This window comes from Triticum aestivum, chromosome 7D (genome assembly GCF_018294505.1).
Source record: "Triticum aestivum cultivar Chinese Spring chromosome 7D, IWGSC CS RefSeq v2.1, whole genome shotgun sequence".
In the NCBI taxonomy this organism is placed as follows: Eukaryota; Viridiplantae; Streptophyta; class Magnoliopsida; order Poales; family Poaceae; genus Triticum; species Triticum aestivum.
The window spans coordinates 31,484,735-31,493,654 of NC_057814.1; positions in this window are offsets into that span (position 1 = coordinate 31,484,735).

Consider the following 8,920-nt stretch of genomic DNA (forward strand, 5'->3'; position numbering starts at 1 on the left):
AATTAATGATGTTCTTATTGTTGCAAATAGGAATTATGTGCCCGTAGATTTTATCGTTCTTGATATAGATTGCAATCCTTCATGTCCTATTATTCTTGGTAGACCTTTCCTTAGAACGATTGGTGCAATTATTGATATGAAGGAAGGGAATATTAGATTCCAATTTCCATTAAAGAAAGGCATGGAACACTTCCCTAGGAAGAAAATAAAATTGCCATATGAATCTATCATGAGAGCCACTTATGGATTGCCTACCAAAGATGGCAATACCTAGATCTATCCTTGCTTTTATGCCTAGCTAGGGGCGTTAAACGATAGCGCTTGTTGGGAGGCAACCCAATTTTATTTTTAGTTTTTTTTTTGCTTTTGCTTCTATTTAGGAATAAATATTTTTTCTAGCCTCTGTTTAGATGTGTTTTTATGTTTTAGTTAGTGTTTGTGCCAAGTTAAAACTATAGGATCTTCTTGGATGATAGTTATTTGATCTTGCTGTAATTTCCAGAAACTTTCTGTTCACAAAAATAATTGTTAAAAATCACCAGAACGTGATAAAATAGTGATTCAAATTGCTGCTGATCAATAAACAAATTGTCTAGGTCTTCCTGTTTTGGCTGATTTTTTGGAGTTCCAGAAGTTTGCGTTAGTTACAGATTACTACAGACCGTTCTGTTTTTGACAGATTCTGTTTTTTCGTGTGTTGTTTGCTTAGTTTGATGAATCTATGGCTAGTAAAATAGTTTATAAACCATACAGAAGTTGGAATACAGTAGGTTTAACACCAATATAAATAAAGAATGAGTTCATTACAGTACCTTGAAGTGGTCTTTTGTTTTCCTTCGCTAACGGAGCTCACGAGATTTCTGTTAAGTTTTGTGTTGTGAAGTTTTCAAGTTTTGGGTGAAAGATTTTTGATGGATTATGGAACAAGCAGTGGCAAGAGCCTAAGCTTGGGGATTCCCATGGAACCCCCAAGATAATCTAAGGACACCATAAAGCCAAAGCTTGGGGATGCCCCGGAAGGCATCCCCTCTTTCGTCTACTTCCATCGGTAACTTTACTTGGAGCTATATTTTTATTCACCAGATGATATGTGTTTTGCTTGGAGCGTCTTGTATGATTTGAGTCTTTGTTTTTTAGTTTACCACAATCATCCTTGCTGTACAACACATTTTGAGAGAGCCATACATGATTTGGAATTTGTTAGAATACTCTATGTGCTTCGCTTATATCTTTTGAGTTAAATAGTTTTGCTCTAGTACTTCACTTATATCTTTTAGAGCACGATGGTGGATTTTTTTTATAGAAACTATTAATCTCTCATGATTCACTTAGATTATTTTGAGAGTCTTAAATAGCATGGTAATTTTCTTAAATAATCCTAATATTCTTGGTATTCAAGATTAGTAAAAACTTTCTTATGAGTGTGTTGAATACTATGAGAAGTTTGATGCTTGATGATTGTTTTGAGATATAAAGATGGTGATATTAGAGTCATGCTAGTTGAGTAGTTGTGAATTTGAGAAATACTTGTGTTAAAGTTTGTGATTCCCATAGCATGCACGCATGGTGAACCATTATGTGATGAAGTCAGAGCACGATTTATTCATTGATTGTCTTCCTTATGAGTGGCGGTCGGGGACGAGCGATGGTATTTTCCTACCAATCTATCCCCCTAGGAGCATGCGCGTAATACTTTGCTTTGATAACTTGTAGATTTTTGCAATAAGTATATGAGTTCTTTATGACTAATGTTGAGTCCATGGATTATACGCACTTTTCTTCCTTCCACCATTGCTAGCCTCTCTAATGCCGCGCACTTTTCGCCGGTATCATACACCCACCATATACCTTCCTCAAAACAGCCACCATACCTACCTATCATGGCATTTCCATAGCCATTCCGAGATATATTGCCATGCAACTTTCCACCGTTCCGTTTATTATGACACGCTCCATCATTGTCATATTGCTAGCATGATCATGTAGTTGACATTGTATTTGTGGCAAAGCCACCGTTCATAATTCTTTCATACATGTCACTCTTGATTCATTGCATATCCCGGTACACCGCCGGAGGCATTCATATAGAGTCATATTTTGTTCTAAGTATCGAGTTGTAATTGTTGAGTTGTAAGAAAATAAAAGTGTGATGATCTTCATTTTTAGAGCATTGTCCCAAGTGAGGAAAAGGATGACGGAGACTATGATTCCCCCACAAGTCGGGATGAGACTCCGGACGAAAAAAAAAAAAGAAAAGAGGCCAAAAAAGGAAAAGAGAAAAGGCCCAAATAAAAAAATGATGAGAGAAAAAGGGAGAAGGGACAATGTTACTATCCTTTTACCACACTTGTGCTTCAAAGTAGCACCATGATCTTCATGATAGAGAGTCTCTCATTTTGTCACTTTCATATACTATTGGGAATTTTTCATTATAGAACTTGGCTTGTATATTCCAATGATGGGCTTCCTCAAAATGCCCTAGGTCTTCGTGAGCAAGCGAGTTGGATGCACACCCACTTAATTTCTTTTGTTGAGCTTTCATATACTTATAGCTCTAGTGCATCCGTTGCATGGTAATCCCTACTCACTCACATTGATATCTATTGATGGGCATTTCCATAGCCCGTTGATACGCCTAGTTGATGTGAGACTATCTTCTCCCTTTTTGTCTTCTCCACAACCACCATTCTATTCCACATATAGTGCTATATCCATGGCTCACGCTCATGTATTGCGTGAAAATTGAAAAAGTTTGAGAACGTCAAAAGTATCAAACAATTGCTTGGCTTGTCAGTGGGGTTGTGTATGATTTAAATACTTTGTGTGGTGAAGATAGAGCATAGCCAGACTATATGATTTTGTAGGGATAACTTTCTTTGGCCATGTTATTTTGAGAAGACATGATTGCTTTGTTAGTATGCTTGAAGTATTATTATTTTTATGTCAATATTAAGCTTTTGTCTTGAATCTTTCGGATCTGAATATTCATACCACAATTAAGAAGAATTACATTGAAATTATGCCAAGTAGCACTCCGCATCAAAAATTCTGTTTTTATCATTTACCTACTCGAGGACGAGCAGGAATTAAGCTTGGGGATGCCTGATACGTCTCCAACGTATCTATAATTTTTGATTGCTCCATGCTATATTATCTACTGTTTTGGACATTATTGGGCTTTATTATTCACTTTTATATTACTTTTGGGACTAACCTATTAACCGGAGGCCCAGCCCAGAATTGCTGTTTTTTTGCCTATTTCAGAGTTTCGCAGAAAAGGAATATCAAACGGAGTCCAAACAGAATGAAACCTTCGGGAACGTGATTTTTAGGAAGATTATGATCCAGGAGACTTGGACCCTACGTCAAGAAACAAAGGAGGAGGCCACAAGGTAGGGGGCGCGCCCACCCCCCCAGGGCGCACCCTCCACCCTCGTGGGCCCCCTGTTGCTCCACCGACGTACTCCTTCCTCCTATATATACCTACGTACCCCCAAACGATCAGATACGGAGCCAAAAACCTAATTCCACCGCCGCAACCTTCTGTACCCACGAGATCCCATCTTGGGGCCTGTTCCGGAGCTCCGCCGGAGGGGGCATCCATCACGGAGGGCTTCTACATCAACACCATAGCCTCTCCGATGAAGTGTGAGTAGTTTACCTCAGACCTTCAGGTCCATAGTTAGTAGCTAGATGGCTTCTTCTCTCTTTTTGGATCCCAATACAATGTTCTCCCCCTCTCTCGTGGAGATCTATTAGATGTAATCTTCTTTTTGCGGTGTGTTTGTTGAGACCGATGAATTGTGGGTTTATGATCAAGATTATCTATGAACAATATTTGAATCTTCTCTGAATTCTTTTATGTATGATTGGTTATCTTTGCAAGTCTCTTCGAATTATCAATTTGGTTTGGCCTACTAGATTGATCTTTCTTGCAATGGGAGAAGTGCTTAGCTTTGGGTTCAATCTTGCGGTGTCCTTTCCCAGTGACAGTAGGGGCAGCAAGGCACGTATTGTATTGTTGCCATCAAGGATAACAAGATGGGGTTTTTATCATATTGCATGAATTTATCCCTCTACATCAAGTCATCTTGCTTAAGGCGTTACTCTGTTTTCATGAACTTAATACTCTAGATGCATGCTGGATAGCGGTCGATGAGTGGAGTAATAGTAGTAGATGCAGGCAGGAGTCGGTCTAATTGTCTCGGACGTGATGCCTATATACATGATCATACCTAGATATTCTCATAACTATGCTCAATTCTGTCAATTGCTCAACAGTAATTCGTTCACCCACCGTAAAATACTTATGCTCTTGAGAGAAGCCACTAGTGAAACCTATGGCCCCAGGGTCTATCTTCATCATATTAATCTTCCAACACTTAGTTATTTCCTTTGCTTTTTTACTTTGCATCTTTATCATAAAATACCAAAAATATTATCCTATCATATCTATCAGATCTCACTCTCGTAAGTGACCATGAAGGGATTGACAACCCCTTATCGCGTTGGTTGCGAGGAGTTATTTGTTTTGTGTAGGTACGAGGGACTCGCGCGTAGCCTCCTACTGGATTGATACCTTGGTTCTCAAAAACTGAGGGAAATACTTACGCTACTTTGCTGCATCACCCTTTCCTCTTCAAGGGAAAACCAACACAGTGCTCAAGAGGTAGCACCCAACTAGTGGACATAAACTCCCTGTCAATAGTGGCCATAACCAAGTTATCCTGGTTATTGCCCCAGGTGTATTTTCTGCCATTAATCTCCAACTCAAGCAGACCAAATTTGTTGATCCTGGTATTAAACAGGTTTGCCCAGTGTTGATTAATTATACCAGCATTTTTCTCACAGGCCTCTCTAATTAGGTTGAAATCACCTCCTACTAGAGTTGGTCCTGCCCGGCCAGTAAGCAAGTTGTGTAACTCATTAATAAAGTCCAACTTATATTGATCATACGCAGTGCCATAAATAGAGATCAGTCTCCAAGTAGAGCTATCTTGTTTGTTTCTAAGCAAACAAGAGATACTGTAAGTGTGTATGTCACAGCAAACAATATCAAATAAATCTCCCCTAATCCCTATCAAAATGCCCCCAGCAGTGTTATTGGCAGGGAGCCATTTCCAACTAAAGCAGGAATTTGGGTCAAAGACTTCCAACTGTAAAGGGGTGAAGTCTTCTTTCTTAGATTCTGAAATACTAATAAAATCAGGTTTGTGGGCTCTAATGAGCTCTTTCAACTTGTTATATTTGATGGACCCATTTAGGCCTCTAATGTTCCAAAAAAACCTATCATTTAACAATAAAATCAAGTTTTCTTCTACTCCTCCCAGAATTAGAATATTTGACCTCAATCCAGGGGGAATCCCGGCTCTAGATACACATTCATATGTGGTTCCTCACTAGTCTCGACATGTATCCCTGGACTTGGTGCTAGAACATTAAATTCCTCACCAGTAATATCTATACTGGCTGGGAGAAAGACTTTAGGGTTATCTTGATTAAATTTATCAGGTCTCTGAAGTTCCATTTGCTTAATCACAGCAATATTATTATTAATACTGCATCCACTAGAGCTCAAATTAATACCTAAGCAGTCAGCAGTGGAGATAAGCACATCATCATCCAAACAAGAAAAGGAGTTTTGGGTTCCTTTGTTACCTTTTTTTGGCAGCTCCAGATCTTTAACTTGTTTCAGTTCTTGGGCTTTCTGCAGGGTAGGTCTCCAATCTTTCTTATTTCTGGTGCTGACTCTAGTAGCAATCACTGGACCCCACTTATTATTTTTGTCAGATGTGATCTTTTGAGGAAGGGGGTGGGATTGGGTAGCTATAGACTCAAATCTCTCCAGAAGGGGTCCTCCCATGATTTCTACTGGTTTCTTCTTGACAACCTCCAAATAGGTTTTGGTCAATGGGGCCCCTTGAACTTTAGAGAAGACAGAGGCTTCTATATTGCTCTTAGGGAAAAGGATGCAGCATTTTTGTTTCTTTTTGCTAGAATCATTGTCATTGTCATCAGGATCAGTGTAGGAGATATGCCCTAGAGGCAATAATAAATGTTATTGATTATCTCCTTGTTCATAATTATGTTTACGTTCCATGCTATAACTGCTATGGTTCCCGAGCCCGTATATCCATAAAGGCTCTGGGGAGAACCCATATGCACGTGTGGAATAATAAACGGTAAAATGTATTCCTAGTCGTGCCTCTAAGACTAGCTCAAGTGTTGCATGATGATTATGTTTTCCCAATCATGGGCATGTCTATGCCAAGCAACTTTGAGGGCACAATGTCAGGAAGGACATTTGTGTTGAATCGACCTGAATTGATGTTATGCTATGAGATTCATTCGTCACAAGTTTATTGGTACATAACACAGAGATGGTTAACGTTTGCATGATTCCTTAGACCATGAGAGTATCGAGTTTCTTCATGCTTGCTTCATGAACTTTGGGGTTTGTTAAACGTCATCCGTAAATGGGTGGCTATTACGGCGGCTTACGGGTTCATGGAAAAGTGTGTCAAGTAACTTGATAGCTCAAGATTGGGATTTGCTCCTCCGACGATGGAGAAATATCTCTGGGCCCTCTCGGTGTTACGGTATCCATCATCGTCTGGCCAGACACTTTGTGATTTGATCACGGGGATGCCGGCATACGATAACGAGAAAAGAGAACAATACCGATAACGAGGTAACTAGCATAGTGGACAAGTTGTTGATCCACGGGAATGCCAACATGTCTCACCTCGGGTATTTGTAACATATCGCGAAGCAACAGGAATAGCACACGGCAACTGGAGGTTCACTCGAATATTTATTCGTGTGGGTATAAGGGTCAATATGGGTGTCCACGGCTCCGATGTTGATCATTGATCGGAAGGGGTTCCGGGTCATGTCTATACTTCACCGAACCTATAGGGTCACACGCTTAAGGATCATCTATCTGCTGAATACTAGACAGGGAGTCTGAGAGAAAATCACCGAAAAAGTTTCGGACAGCGGAATCGTACCGCAGAGAGAGGTCATCGGATAAGTTTCGATGATACCGAAAAGTTGTTTCGGGATACACCATTAAGTCAAATTGGTTTCGGCACATGCCTGATAATTCTTGGAGGATGCCAGAATCATTCTGGAGATAAAAACCGGAAATGTTCCGGAGCTGCCGGAGCCACTTCAGATGCGTTTCGCAGATGAAAATCACTAAAACCGGAATTGTTTCGGAACGCATTGAAAATCATTTTAGTGGGTACTGGAAATGTTCTTAGCCCACATAAATATTTTCAGTTCGATCAGACGCTGAAAAATGTCATCGTGAATAGTGAAAATCAGCTTTATGGTTACTTTATGGAAAGCCACCTTTTGGGGCTTTGCTCCAAAAGATCTTGGGGATGACATGGATGGATAGGAGCCATTTTTTGGGCCCCTCATGGGGGTGTGGCCGGCCACATGGGGTATCCCCCCTTGGGGACCCTCTTGTTCCTTGGTTTCACTCCTAGGTCCTTGTGGAAGGACTTCATTCATGTGCATTTTGGGTTTTTTGTGAAACTACCCTACCCCCTTGGGATTTCCTATAAATAGAGGTGGAGGGGCAGCCCTCCACACTCATCCCTTGCTCTCATACACATGCCATGCATTATCTGGCTTCTTCTCTCCCTCCCACGAAAAGAGTTTCGTAGAGCCGTAAGGCTGTCTGGGTTCCGGCAGGAACTAGTTCTGGACGGCGAAGCCCTGCCCGATAGATGACACCGTATGTGTGCAACTATGTAGAGAGATCGTAGTTTCGGTCTTAGTTCATGAGTGCCTCCCGAAGGGCTGTCCATGTGACCGTCCGAGTTTTGAAGGTCCTCCCGAAGGGCTGTCCGAGTGACCGTTCGAGTTTCGAAGGTCCTCCCGAAGGGCTGTCCGCGACACCGTCCGGGGGGCTGTTCGACCGCCTCCCGGAGGGCTGTCTGAGGAGCAGATGAGGGTATACATCCTCGCGGTTGGGACGTTGTAAATCCTAGCTGCGGGGATCTGCACCGCCGATCGTCATCGACTCTACTTCCCGCTGCGCTACGAGTCGGTAACGAAAAAGATCAAACCATGTATGCAGTCTCCATAGTGGTCCTGGGCTGGTGCGTAGGTCGGAATTTTTTTTTTCTGTCGCATTCCCCTACAGTGGCATCAAGAGCCATGCTATGCGTAGATGCAGGTTTCGATCTAGAATACATGGAGATGTATGGGTATTGCATAATATAATTAGGTAGTAGATGAGATCTATTGCTGAAAATTATTTATGCGGGTGACAGATGAAATCTGTTACCCGAGGTTCTTGTTGCTTCCCTAGAATTTGCGTTTGCTCAATCTCGAGACAGCATGGTGGAATTTGACAAAGTTCTGGCAATCCGTGATCCTGATTGATCATGGAAGTGCTATCAGTTCTTTGGGTTCTGCCGTAGTCAAAAGAAAGATGAAATTCGCAGATGAAAGGGCATTGCAGAGATGATCTGCACGGGGGTCATGCATATGACGTAGTTTAGTATGGGGCTCGAGATTTAATTATCCCGTGTTTCATACACCCCGAGATGTTAATCTAGCAACTTGAATAATCATACTTGATGATAAAACGTTGGTCGCTGCGGTTTAAGTCAAAACCTTAGAAGCCACGTAAAATAAATTTTGCATAAACCGATTAGAGGCGTCTAACTTGGTTTTGCAGGATGTGCATATGATGTGGTATAGCAGTGCTCATACTAATTCGATTATGTATGAGATGACTATATGATGTAATTTGATTAACATGACCTGCGTGTCATGATTCGGCATGATGGTTGGAGCCATATGATTGCACTTTAATGACCTGCGTGTCAACCTTGTTGTAATGCATTATTTTGTTAGCTATAGAGATAGCAATATTATCTGGTGCATCGACAAGGTGGTG